The following is a 14,636-nucleotide window of genomic DNA, read 5'->3' as shown; positions in this document are numbered from 1 at the left end:
TTTTAATTTACATTGTATTCTTCTAACCATTTGCCATAGATGGACATGGAATATCACATATAAACATTTTGACAAAGAACAGGCAAGTTACCTCCAGTGGTTTGGACACTGTTTGTCCATCAATAAACATTACAAAAACAGATTATTTGGTCATAATCACATTATTATTTGTTGGAGTTCACAAACTGATTGCTACATTTTCTACATTACAAAACTTCAATGTTTTGTCAAGCTGTAATATGTCCAGATGTGTGGTGATCATGGAAAACGCTAAATAAATGCAAGATCTTTTTTCCTCCTGTAGCTTCAGTGGAAGATCTGCAGAAACCTTGCAGAAATTACAAAATCACAATATCTCCAAGTTTCCTCTAAAGATTGTATAGATGTTGCTGCAGAAGATTGGGGAAGTCCTTGTGGAAATTCAAGCTCTTAGGGCACTTACATGACAAATTATTACTACTTAGATTACAACAGATATCTCTGAAGTGCAGAATCATGGTGTTCAGTTAAAGAAAGCTGCATCGTTCCCACATAGGAAATATACATGTCTCAAACAAATAAAACTCAAAATACATTTCAGAAAATTTAAAGTATAAGGGTGCATGTGAATTAACCATTGACTATTAAGTGCAGTTTATGACTGGGCAGCCTGAAGTAATTATACCCTGAAACTCCTGGGCAGTTTCACAATATAATCTGATTCTCAGTTTGAGAATGTGTCTTCTGCTTACGAGAAGGAACAAGCTGCACTTATGAGAATGACTGCCCCAAATAATAAACACATGGTTCCCACTAAATGTCCATACAAATGGGTGATATCCATGAAGTAATTTTAAAATTACAGTGCTTATTAAGACAGATAAAAACTTATTCCTTTTGACAAAGTTAACACATCATCTCCAAATAAAAGTTAAATTAATTTTTATAACCTGTATCTAACACTGCTTTCATCAAATATAAAAGTTCCTAATCTATTGAGAAGTATTTTGAAAACATACATGTAATGCAGCAACAGTTATACAAAGATCAAGTAAGTACTTCACTCACTGCTGGAATTTCTTCATCATCCATATCTGGGTCAATCCAGATAGAAGCATCGTCTGGCAAGTACCAAGCCGTGGTCATTTCATTACTCTGACATGAGAAATCCCAGCCAGGATATACCTCACTTCCAATATTCATAATTTACAACGAATTAAGCTTCCAAAGACTTCTAAACCTTTTCTTAAATTTCCCCTGCTTGATGATGTTTTGCAGTTACTCCTGAGGAACCATGGTTGGATGTCTAATTTATTCTCAATTTAATTATTTTGCATTTTACCAGTAACACTTGAAGATGGAATTAGCCTGACTCTCACATGCAACAAATTAGGTATCTGACTGCCTTGATACTATGCGTTTCCACTGTCCTATAGTAACCTCAGCTCACACACATTGCCAACTACAGATGTTTCCTGTCAACAAGAATGAAGGAAGATTCTGTTCCAAGAATTAACTTAATGTAACTCCACAATTATACACTGTTAAGTGTTTCCCTCTGTACTGTTAACTAAGTACCAGAACATCTTCAGTGTTTTCAAATATATAAGCAGTTCTGATCTCTCGTGGGAGGAGTTTGGTGTGGTTTCACAACCTGAGCAAACACTGGCTGTGCAGATGTGCCAAGGAAGTGATGGCAGTATTAACTATTAACCTATTGGCAAACAATATACTCTGGGACCTGTTGGTACGTAAATAGACTCTCTCCTCCTCCCTAGCATGGTTTATCCTGGAGTGAGTCAGATTATTTTAACTTCACAAATGACAAAACTTTGTTCTCCAGCAGTTAACCCAGCATACATGCATATGTTATCGGGTGGACACCCTCATAAACACTGCACAATGACTCAGAGTGAGGCCAGATGATATTGAAACCAGATGTGACATTCATTGCAAGGGAGGAAAGGCACCAAGTTCACAGGGTGAATGAACTTCAGGTTCTGTTCATCTGCACTCCAGATAACAAGCAGAATGCAGAGATGAAAAGGTTTTTCACATACATATTATTTTAACCCCTTCAGATACATTCCCAATAGGTTTCTGATTTTTAAATTCCTAGTGGTGCACAGTACCCCTTTAACAAACTACAAACAAGTTTAATAGTTCTGCACTGATTGCATCACCCTTTTTGTACTGTCCAGTCCAGCTGACTTCCAAGTTAACTGCATATAACCTCAATGAAAAAGTGCTATCACATTAAAGCACAGCTTATAAGATCTATCACTATTACTGATATGGCAAGTAAAACAGGATCAAAGTCAAAAAAGTCGATAAAATTTAAACAAAGTTCAAACTCATTACTACTACAACGGAAATTTTGAACCAATCTCGGAGTGCAGACAATCAAACAGCAATTTATTATTCAATTAGAGAAAATAACAAGAACTACAACAATAACAATAACATATCACAAGGAGCTTAAAGACTCTCTGCTCTCAATGTTCATTTCACAAGTTGCAATCCCAAATGATCTTCATTTATATGGCCTCTCCACGACACTTTTGAAGGAAAATTGAAATGTTCTTCACATTGACCCCTCCATGGCCCCATATGGGGATAAACTTGGAATTTCCCATCAGTATTTTGTGGTCACCTGGATTATGCTAAATAGCTGCTATGGTTGAAGTGGGTTTATATCTGCTGTCTTCTGATTTTTTAGCTGTTTTTCAGACGCTCCATTTTTAGCACTCAGTAGGCTTGTGTTGGATAGCAGGAAGAGACAGTGAGGTTACTTTGTGCAGATGCATCACTAAGTGTCACTATTCAGAATGATTTTTCTATTTTTACTGTGAGTAATGATTCATAGCTTCCTCTTCAATGATTTCTATTCCATAATATTGCATCTCTTGGGAAAAACAGGGCAGGTGACCTGCTTCTAAGTTTGTAAAGTACATCTGAATACTAGAAAATGCACAAAAATGTGATGTGGTAACACTCTGAATCATCTATCCTAAAGTAAGAGCCTTTTTTCTGAAACTCGCCAAATTGACAACATGACTGAGACCTGGAAGAGGACAATATTGATTCGTACCAATGATGTCAAATGAATTCATTCATTACTTCAACTTTCATAATTCACAAGTCACTAGGTCTCTCTTTGTTGCTCTCTATGGATCTTCATTCTAGTCAACAATGAGAAGTCTCTTGTAACTCCAGACTGAGATTGCAAGAGATATGTTGCAGATGTCACACCACCTTATTAGGTCTCCTTAATCTTTCAGATGACAGACAGTAGTGGGGATCCTAACAGAGAAATAGGAAAGGACGAATTGGGCAGTTAAAACTGCTGATATGTAGAAAGTATTAGTGTATGCCTAACCAGAGGACACCACTGCCCTGTCTTAGAAATTCAAACCTGAAAACATGCTTCTAGTTATTGAACAGAAATATGTTTAAAAATGTTTACAAAAGACCAAGAAACACAAAACATTATGAATTTGTTCATCACTGTTGAAACTTTGATGTAAATGACTCTCAAAGAACAATACATCTTCAAAAGTCTTTAATTAAAGTCAATGGCATTCATGGGAACTGTGCTCCTGAAGAACATCATATTCAAACAATGTTTGAAAATGGTTAGCCTTGTTAACTGCACATGGGTAGTATGTATTTTTGCACCAGGAAATACACATTTTCTTTCCTATTTTAAGGCAAAGATTTGATTCACAGTCAACGGAAAGGTGTACATTAAATATTATATGGATTCACGAAGGATTTAACATGCAAACAGTAGGTCTTTCTTCCAAAAGATGTAATTAGAAAGCTAGCCAATTACATTGGAAAATGAAAATTATAAGATTCTATAAAAATTAATTTTGTGAAAAGCCTTCAACAAAAATATCTATTATATGAAAACATGTATCATGTAATGTGGTAAAAAACATAAAATGTTTGAAGTTCTACAAATATATTGATATTAAAAAAATTGGTAAGTTACTTGATATAAGCTTGCTAAAACATCACAGTGTTTCTTCACAATCAACAACTAAAAACCTGCAACGTTGGAAGCAAGCCTCAAACTGGCACTGCATAGCTGACATTCCACACCTTCAACCGACTGAAATATGAGCAGCTCTTACAAGCAAAAATGTAACAACCAGAAGACTTTCTTGTACATTACTTGTGTCATGTCACATTTAATATGATCCAATTTTGTGTGGATCATCAAAAATCATTTGTAATATATTTCACTACTAACATGAAGTAAGTGTTATTGAGTATTAGTACACTCATTCAGGCAAAAGGGGAGTTCTCCATCACACTCCTGATTTGTTTCTTGTAGATGGGAGACAGACACTGGAGAGTTGGTGAGCTGCTTGCTGCAGGATTCCGAACCTCTGACCTGTGAGTAATAATGCTGAACATATCCATGAATCAATGTGATTGGATCTTGATGCTGGAGTGTCAAATTTCAAACAATTACAACTATTTATACAGTAGGGGATGAGTAGTTGCCATAGAGAAGTAGTTGCCGTAGAGAAAGCAATGGACTCCCATGCTACCAAGTAGTTTGCAAGAGGCATTTAAGATCAAGGAGGGTTTTATTAATTCAGCTGGGGGTATTATAAAAAAAACATTTTTAACCAGAATGTTTATTCTTTCTTCTATGAGTAAGCTAATGTTAAATCACTGAAAAATGTCATAAACATGGGAAACAGGAACAAGAGTAGACTAATCAGCCCCTGGAGCCTGATCCACAAAATGATTGGGACTGATCTGATTGTAACTTTAACTTTACTTTCCTACCCATCCTCCAAAACTCTCCAACATTCGGTTATTCAAAAATTTGGTCTTGAATATATGTGACCCAGCCTCCACTGCTCACAAGGGAAGACATTTCCTAAAACTAACAATCTTCTGAGAAAAGAAAGTCCTCCTCAGCTCTGCCTTAAAATAGGAGATACTTTACTTTGAAACTGCTCCCTGTGGTTCTAGATTTCCCCAGGAGGGGGAACATCATATCAAATTCAATACTCTTAAGCTTGAAAAACTACACACAATAAATTACTAATTACATTGATATATTGTAGTCAGTTCCTACATAAAATATTTGTTCATACACAGAGACTTCGTGATGTCTGTTCAAGTACTCCCCACCCAATAAAGAGCTTTTAGAGAATCCTTGATTGTCTGCAGAGGGGCACCTTCAATGGAAGCGTAGCCAGATTTGTGGACAGAGCTCTTTTCCAAACGATATGCATAGAAATCCAACAGGCGTAGTATGCATTCAAAATGTATTTATTGTTTGCGTGCTTGGCTGTTTTGTGGCCATAACAAAAAACATGCAATCGCAGAAAACTCAGGCCAATACACTTATCTACAAACTGGATCTTCAGTTAGACAGATGGCTTGTAATTACTGGTGTAAACACTCTCTTATATTTCCTCCAGATCAACTTTCTGGTACCAATGGCAGACGTAATTTTAAATAAATATTGAGAAGAATTCCTAATTACAACACCAATATCCCAGGAGCTTAGCCTGGGTCTTCTTGAATCAGGTACAAGTCCCCTCTGTGAATAATCATATTAAAATGAATAAAAACAATTTGTTATATTACAGATGTGGTAAATTAATTCCCAGACTAAAATACTATTAATACTCTGCTGATTTATCTGATCACAAATATGTGATGCAAGCATATATCACCTAATATATCTCTAAGTTAAAAGTCACACAACACCAGGTTATAGTCCAACAGGTTTAATTGGAAGCACACTAGCTTTCGGAGCGACGCTCCTTCATCAGGTGATTGTCAGCGTCGCTCCGAAAGCTAGTGTGCTTCCAATTAAACCTGTTGGACTATAACCTGGTGTTGTGTGATTTTTAACTTTGTACACCCCAGTCCAACACCGGCATCTCCAAATCATGATTAATATATCTCTAAATAGCTATTATCCAGCAAAAATCAAGCCCAGCAGCTCTTTCTTTCAAATTGAGAAAAAAAACTTGACTGATTCATGTTTTTAATTTTTGACATTCTCTTTGGTAGTCCTTCAGGGTCAAGAATGATTTATTTCCCCTCTAGTCTGATAGGTTATCATCTACCACGGAGCCTAAGACTACTCAAAAAATAACAGGCTTCACAGAATCTCAGAACTTGTATGACATAAGAAACAGCAATTCAGCTAATTGCGCCTGCACACTGGCTATTCAAACAAGCAACATTACTTAGTGCCAATCTCTTGCATCTCTCCCATACCCTCGCACACTATTTCTGTCCAAATAATCGTCCAATGCCATCTTGAATCTGCATGCACCACATTTTCATGCAGTGCATTCCACACCTTAACAACGCGTTGTATGGAGCAGTTTTTTGCTCATCACACTTGCTTCTTTTGCACATCACTTTCAATCTATACTCTCTTGTCTTTGTATCTTTTATGAGTGGGAACAGTTTCTCTCTATCTAACCAGCCTGCTAATGATTTTGAACACCTCTGTCAGATCTCTTTCTATCCTTCTTCCCTCCATGGTGAACAGTCGCAACTTCTTCAATTTGTCCTCACAACTTATGTTTCTCAGTCCTAGAATTATTCTTGTAAGTCACATCTGCAGTCTCTCCAATGCATTCACATCTTTCCTATAATGTGGTGCCCATAATTTTATATACTACTCCAGCTGAGGCCTAACAAATGACTTATACAAGTTCAATATCACTTCCTTGCTGTTATATTACATACCCCTATCAGTAAAGCCCAGGATTTTGTATGCTTTATTAATCGCTCTCAACACCTGCCACATTAATGTTCTATGCACATAAATATTGAGGTCTCTCTGCTCAGCACCACCTTTAGAATCAAACTCCTGTTTTATGTTGCCTGTCATTGTTCTTCTTCCAACATGCAACACCTCACACTTCCCCACTTTGAACCTCTGGCCACTCCACCAACTTGTCAATGTCTAAAATTCCACACTGTTCTCCTCATAGTTTACAATTCTTCCAAATGTCAAGTTTCCTGCAAACTGTCCCCTGCACACCAAACCAGATCAATTGTATGTCAGGAAAACCAAGGATCCTAATACTGACCCCTGAGGAACCCAACTACAAACATTGCTCCAGTCCACAAAATATCCTTTAATCAGTACCCAGTTTCCTATCACTCAGCCAATTTTGTATCTACTGTTCCTTTTATATCATGTGCTATAACTTTCCTCAAGTCTGTTCTGTCAAACACTATATCAAACACTATATTTAACAAATCCACGTACAGACCAAATCAACACTGTTACCCTCATTGAACCTTTCAGGTTACTTCTTCATAATAACTCTAGCAAGTTGCTGAACATGATTTGCCTTCAGAAATCTACTGTGACTCTTCATAATTGACCCACCATTTTCCATGTGATTACTAATTCAAATAACTGTATCTGGAAGCTTCCCCATGACTGAAGTTAAACTGATTGGTCTGCATTTGCTGAGATCATCCTGAAAAACGTTCTTGACCAAGGACGTACATTTGTGATTCTCCAGTATTCTGACACCTTACCCACCAATCCAGGGAAGTTTGAAAGTGCCCCCACAATTTCTACCCTTACTTGCTTCAAAATCCTTGGATGTATTGTAGCCGGTCATAGTGCCTTGTTAACAAGACTTCTTCCTTACTAGTTTTGAACTCCCTAGCGGCAGTTTCCTCCTCTGTTACCATTGCCATTACCTTTATGTCCTTGTTCCAAGTTTCTCTAGATTAAACAGTACCATTAGTAAGATGATGATAATCAAACACTCCTCCAGTTACTTCTAAAAGAGGGAGTAGCACAGCCCTTTCTTTTCTTTTAAGATTAAATCCTCAAAGAATTTCAGAGTAAAGATGCTAAGGTTTTGATGAAATCATGAATAGGCAGGAAGTTAATTACTGCTGCATCCCAGCTTTTGACCGGTTCCTGTAGCCACAGTATCATACAGTTGCTCTAGTTAAAAATTCTGGTCCATAGTAACCATCCACACTCCAAGCTGTTGATTGTGGTGAATTTGGTGATAGTTGTGCCATTGAATATCAAGAGGTGGTGGTGGTTAGATTCTCTTGCTACAAATGGTCAAATCCTAGCACTTTGCTGATGTGCATGTTACTTGTCACTTAGTATCCCAAGCCTGTATTTTGTCCAACTGTTGCTGCTCTATCTCAGCAAGTTGCCGAATGTATATTCTTCTTTCACAATATTAATTTTTATTATTCCAGTTCTAAATCCATTCCTGGATTTCATTCTACTAAATGCATAAAGCAATTCTCTAATTTGTGCTGCACGCTGCCTACAGGAGGCAACACTTCCTGTGAATTGCTTAAATGTTTCTTTGTGCATAGACCCAAAGCTTAGATTTCAACTCAGAAAATGCTGAAATTAAAAAGAGCACCTTCGATTTATATTAACTTTCAGCTGCTGTCTTTATCCAACTGTGAACAAAACCTGATATGGCTACTTGAGCAGAAAATCCCAACATCAGGACATGTTGAAAAATCAGCTCATTGTTTTATTTCTACTCAACACTTGAAAAATCTTTTTTCTTTAATTCAAAGAAATAAGTGTTGACTTTTACTTCAGCTTCCCTCAAATACTGTAATTAAGTCATGCCAAGTGGTCTCATTCTGTAAAAAAAAAGCAGAAACACTCAGCAAGTCGCAAAGTTACAAGCAGAAAACTATGTAAGTTAACAATTCAACTGTGAACTGTTTGGTGGGCACAACATAGATTATGATGTTAGGATAGTACTACATGGTTTAATACTGCTAGCAGCTAATCGTTTCTTACCCCTAAATCAGCACACACAGATGGAAATATTTTATTTTTTCTGGCAATTCATATACACAACTAAAAAGTTTATTACAATCCCAACTGAATTTGAGTAGATTCAAACTCCAAGTAGATATATCTTATTCTTGGAACTCACCATTACCAGTTGAATCAAACAATTTTTTTTCAACTCATTTCAAATTCCTTATGGAGACTGCAATTCAAACAACTTAGTGACGGCTGTCAAGCTTGATCTTGCCAACTCTACGCTAGATTCACAGGATTTCAAAAACATTCTAAGAAGTCACTTAATTTGTCAGCACTATGTTCCCTACCCCAGTAATGAACTCACATGTGCAGACACATCTGGCCATTGACTGGGCTAATGGTGAATTTTTCACGAGTAAATATCAATTCCTGTGTGCACAAAGATTTCATTAAAAACCTGTCAAAACACTTACAAAGTTAGTACTGTGATCTGTAGTAAACCTTTAGTTTATTGTAACAGTGACATATTCTAAAGTAGATTTATAAAAAAGCTAAAGATCATGGAATTTTAAGTGTAATTGAGTTGTGTCCATTATCACAGGATGCTGGAGTAATAATCTAATACACTGGTTTCATATCTCATCATGTTGAAACATCCCATCCTCATAAATGTGAGCACAACCCTGATTAGAAATGCAATTCACACCAATTGTGTCCATTAGTTAGTGTGCAGCACATTGCATCCAGATACATGGGTGCATGTGATAACACTGATCCAACGCTAACCACTTGGCCCGCAGAGACAACCCATCAATTGAAGCTGATTTTAGGTCTCTTTATTCTTCCCGTTTGGGAAGTCATGTTGTGGCTGTACAGGACATTTATTAGGCCACTTTTGGAACATTGTGTCCAATTCTGGTCTCCTTACTATCGGAAGGATGTTGGGAAACATGAAAGGATTCAGAAAAGATTTACAAGAATGTTGCCAATGTTGAATGATTTGAGCTACAGGGAGAGGTTGAATAGGTTAGGGCTGTTTTCCCTGGAGCGTCGGAGGCTGAGGGGTGACCTTATAGAGGTTTATAAAATCATGAGGGGCATGGCTAGGAAAATTAACAAGGTATTTTTCCCAGGGTGGGTGAGTCCAGAACGAGAGGGCATAGGTTTAGATATAAAAGAGACCTAAGGGGCAATTTTTTCACGCAGAGGGTGGTGGATGTGTGGAATGGGCTGCCAGAGGAAGTGGTGGAGGCTAGTGCAATTACAACATTTAAAAGGCATATGGATGGGTATATGAGCAGGAAGGGTTTGGAGGGGTATGGGCCGGGTGCTGGCAGGTGGGATCAGATTGGGTTAGGATATCTGTTCGGCATGGACGAGTTGGAGCGAAGGGTCTGTTTCCGTGCTGTATATGCTCTATGACTTGATACATTTACTTCAGGCTAGAATACAAAAACAGGATGCATTGCTGCAGCTGGAAAAGGCTCTGGGCAGACTACATTTGGAAAATTGTGAGCAGTTTTGGGTCCTATATTGAAGGAAGGATGTGCTGATCTTGGGGAAATGGGGAATCAAAAAGAAGTTGACAAGAATGTTCCCAGGGATGAGGGTCTTGTCATGTGACGAATGGTTGAGGACTCTAAATTCCATCAAATGCAGAACCGTAGGGATGAGGGAGGACCTCATTGAGAGGCCTAGATGGAGTGGACGTCGGGAAGACAATCTCATTTGTAGGATAGACTGGGAACCAAGGGCCTCAGAATGAGAGAACAACCCTTAGGAACTGCAGGAGGAATTTCTTCAGCCAGAGGATGGTGAATCTGTGGAATTCATTGCTGCAGAGGTTGTGGAAGCCAAGTGATTGAGTGCATTTAAGATAGAGATAGATACACTTTTGATTAGTAAGAGTATCAAAGGGAACAGGGAGAAGAGAAGGTTGGAAAAGCAAATCGGCCTTGGTCAGATGGTAAGGCAGACTCACGAGTCACACAACATAGAAACAGATCTTTCAGTCCAACCAGTCCATACTGACCAAATTCCCAAACTAAACTAGTCCCAGTTGCCTGTGTTTGGCCCACATCCCTCCAAACATTTCCTATTCCTGTAAGTATTCAAATGTTGAAACTGTACCTGCATCTACCACTTCATCTGGCAGTTTGTTGTACACATGAACCACTCTCAATGTAAATAAGTTACCTCTAATGTCCCTTTTAAATCTTTCTTCTCCTCACCTTTTGAACAGTTCTTTTCATTTTGAACTTCCTCACCTGAAGGAAAAGACTCTTGCCATTCACCTTATCCACTGCCCTCATGATTTTATAACTCTCTATAAGGTTACTTCTCAAACTCCAACACTCCAGTGAAAATAGTCCCAGCCTCTCCTCCCTACTTTTATAACTCAAACCTGCCATTCTCAGCAACATCCTGATACATCTTTTCTGAACCGTCTTCAATTTAATAACATCTTTCCTGTTGCTGAGCGACCAGAACTGCACATAGTGCACCAGAAGAGGCTTCATGAATACCAAATAGCTCAATACTGTTTGTAAGTCTTCTAGTTGCATGGTTTATTGGCACACTCAAGCCTGATGAGATATTGCAACAACAAGTGGCAGAGATACAATTTTTTAACCGTAAATTCAAATAAAATCCACACTAATAATTTTAAGACCATAAGACATAGGAGCGAAAGTAAGGCCATTCGGCCCATCGAGTTCATTCCGCCATTCAATCATGGCTGATGGGCATTTCAACTCCACTTACCCGCATTCTCCCCGTAGCCCTTAATTCCTTGTGACATCAAGAATTTATCAATTTCTGCCTTGAAGACATTTAGCGTCCCAGCCTCCACTGCACTCCGCGGCAATGAATTCCACAGGCCCACCACTCTCTGGCTGAAGAAATGTCTCCGTATTTCTGTTCTGAATTTACCCCCTCTAATTTTAAGGCTGTGTCCACGGGTCCTAGTCTCCTCGCCTAACGGAAACAATTTCCTAGCGTCCACCCTTTGAAAAAAATGAAGTGTTTTTTGCTCGATGCAAAAGATAACAACTTATTTATTTATCTCTACCCTTTGTGATGAATCACAGATAGACCCCGATTTGAAACAATCCTTCAAGCAATTGCCAATACTGTTACAGCATGAGAGAGAGATGTTAATGTCGCTTGATTACTGCAGTATAACATCCGAAACGTGCTTCACAGGTATGCTATCAAATAAAATTTGACACTTAGCCATGTAAGATTTGAACATAAGACCATGAGATAAAGATATTTCAGAGGGAATTGGAAAGCTGTGGTCGGGGGGTGATGTTGGGGGCCGGAGGTGGCGTTGGACAGGGTTGGGACCGCGGGCGGCATTGGAGTCAGGGGGCGGTGTAGTGGGCCGGGGGCAGCGTTGGGGGCCAGGGGCGGTGTTGGACGGTGTTGGGGGTGGGGGCTCGCACTCTGTGTGCTGCTGCAGTCTCCAGAACAGGGAGCAGATTTTAAAAACTCCGAGCCCAAGAGGAAAGGCATTTAATCAATTAACCCAATAATCGATTATCCGAACATCGATTATTGGGTTTCGCCCATTTCATTCGGATAATCGAGGTTCCCCTACTGCAAAGTGAATGTCAATGTTGTTTACAAAATCTGAGAAAATTGAATCAATGAACATTCATAGGAACATGTGAGGGATCTCATAACAAATAAGGTTATATTGTATAGCCAATAGCTGTTTGAGGACAAATTTGAGCCCACTTCAGAGTACAAAACTTCAGCTACTAGGATCTGCTGCTGTAATCCACAATTTTGTGTATTGTATTTTTTTCAACTAGTTTGGAATGCTTTTACTGAAATGAGAAAAGTGTTACTGGAATTTTCAACTTTAAAGCATCTTTTCTGTCAACCAGAAAATAAAGAATGTGCCTTTATCCCTCATGAATTCTTCTGAGATTTTAGCTTATTGGTGAATACTGTAATTCTTAAAAATTTGTTGGCCAGTTTTTGTTACATTCAAGGTCAGCATATATGAAGAATTGTCATTACTTTTTCACTGACACCTGACAATATGGCATCATCACTGAGACTAACTGGTTATGATAATGTCCAACAGGAAGTAGTAAAATAATCAACTGTTTTAGAAATAACCGGATACTGTGTGATATGAATGTATACAGATCTGAAATAGTATTTTTAAGGTAATTACTAAGTGTGCTCATAGTTAGGTACACAAGCTGGAAAATTCTGTAAAAGGAGCTTTTCCAATCTCCATGATTCTTCAGTTTAATAGGAGAAGTAAGCTCTTAATAGTGCAAAAATCCAGAAATGAAGCATGCTGCAGCCGCAGCTGCTCAGAACTTAGTGGATGGTTAATCACTGATCAGTCAGTGCCATGGAAAGTCATCATTGCAGTGTGCAAACACCATGACTGGATATAGCTTAGTCAGAATTTCAATTCAATGTCTTTTGCAATTGAAACCACATCTCAAAAATTGAAAAATGTTTCAAATATCCCTTTTGTTAATTTATTAGAGAACTGAACCCCAGATCTTCTGCTTTCTGGCTTGACGGATACTGAACATAGACCCAAATGTACAAGTTGGAAGTCCTGGCACAGTGACTCTACCTAGGGAGTTTCAACTTCCAATGGATAATTCCCAAGCTCCTTGGAATACTACATGAATGACTCCAACCCTGAGTTCAAGTCAGAGACTTAGGAGAAATCTGACTCATTAAGCCAAGAAATATTAAACAAACTAAAACCATGTCTAACTCTGGACTATCAACAATCGAACCAATCACTCATGTTGACCCTTAACCCTCCATCTTTTCCCTTGACTCTGACACAACCTGACTGTCAATTCTCACACAGCATCTGATTATCCCTGACCCACACTCACCTCTGTTGCTTTGTCTGAGGATTACTGCACTTATTGATTTAGAAGTATCTCATATTTGAAAATGAGCCAAATACAGAGAAAGGTAAGTCGGCAATTTTGCATCTAGTCAATATTGGAAAAAGGTGTTCTGGCAATGACTGGAAAATGTGGGACTTAAAAATGGTTTAAAATAACACAACCTAATCTAACAGCAAAGAGGAACAATGAAGTATTAGGCACATTTTTTGCAGTGGCTGAACACAACTTTTCGGTTCTCATTTCTGATTCATTGTCCATGGATATGGAGGAACACGACTGGAGAGCAATCAGTGTTAACAATCACTAGTCATCTGCAGCTGAATAAACCAAAACCCCAAACAAAGACAATTATAAAGCCCTGTTACTGGTGCTTTGGCCAATATTGAACACACAGTTGCCCATTTGTGAATGCAGAGTGTACAGGTACACTGTAATTAGGGTCAGCTTACCAAAACATACTAGAGGAAGGAACATGGAGAAGGGATATGTAGGTTAAGTGCATTAGTCAGGGTAAATGTAGGATAATAGGGGAGGGGAATGGGTCTGGGTAGGGTACTCTTCGGAGGGGTTGGTGTGGACTTGTCAGGAAGGGCCTGTTTCCACACTGTAGGGATTCTATGATTCTATAAAATGCAGTTGGAGACAATGGCAATCATCACAAACAGTTATTGAAAATCCAGCAGAGTAACTGGGATCTGTTGAAATTCATCCAATAAGAAACACAAGGGTGCTCAATAAATATTTACAGGCATCCACATCCACATAATATCGGATGGAGTGGACAAGGAGGTTGACATAGGGACATCTGTTGGTTATTTGGATTTAGAGTCGGAGACTTAGGAGAGATCTGATTCATTTACCCAACAAACACTGAACAAACTAGAACTATGTCTAACCGGAGCATCAACACAACTGACCCCCAGTCAATCACTTACACTGACCAGAATCCTTTGACCCTTTGAAAGAAAACAAGCCAGACA

General features: G+C 38.5%; 1 protein-coding gene and 1 long non-coding RNA gene across 18 annotated transcripts in view; one reads left to right on the top strand and one right to left on the bottom strand.

The window, feature by feature from the left end:
* Positions 1 to 14,636, bottom strand: part of gramd1ba (GRAM domain containing 1Ba) — a 647,360-nt gene that overhangs the window by 67,928 nt on the left and 564,796 nt on the right. The gene's annotated exons all lie outside the window — the stretch shown is intronic.
* Positions 4,370 to 14,636, top strand: part of LOC148142270 (uncharacterized) — a 364,445-nt gene continuing 354,178 nt past the window's right edge. The window contains exons 1-2 of the long non-coding RNA XR_015751998.1: positions 4,370 to 4,383; positions 11,845 to 11,959. This is a non-coding gene — a long non-coding RNA (uncharacterized LOC148142270). The remainder of the gene's footprint in view (positions 4,384 to 11,844; positions 11,960 to 14,636) is intronic.

This window comes from Chiloscyllium plagiosum, unplaced genomic scaffold, assembly GCF_037043375.1.
Source record: "Chiloscyllium plagiosum isolate Xiang-an unplaced genomic scaffold, Cpla_swu_hap1 HiC_scaffold_29, whole genome shotgun sequence".
NCBI classification, from domain to species: Eukaryota; Metazoa; Chordata; class Chondrichthyes; order Orectolobiformes; family Hemiscylliidae; genus Chiloscyllium; species Chiloscyllium plagiosum.
This window is presented reverse-complemented; position numbering and strand designations above follow the sequence as displayed.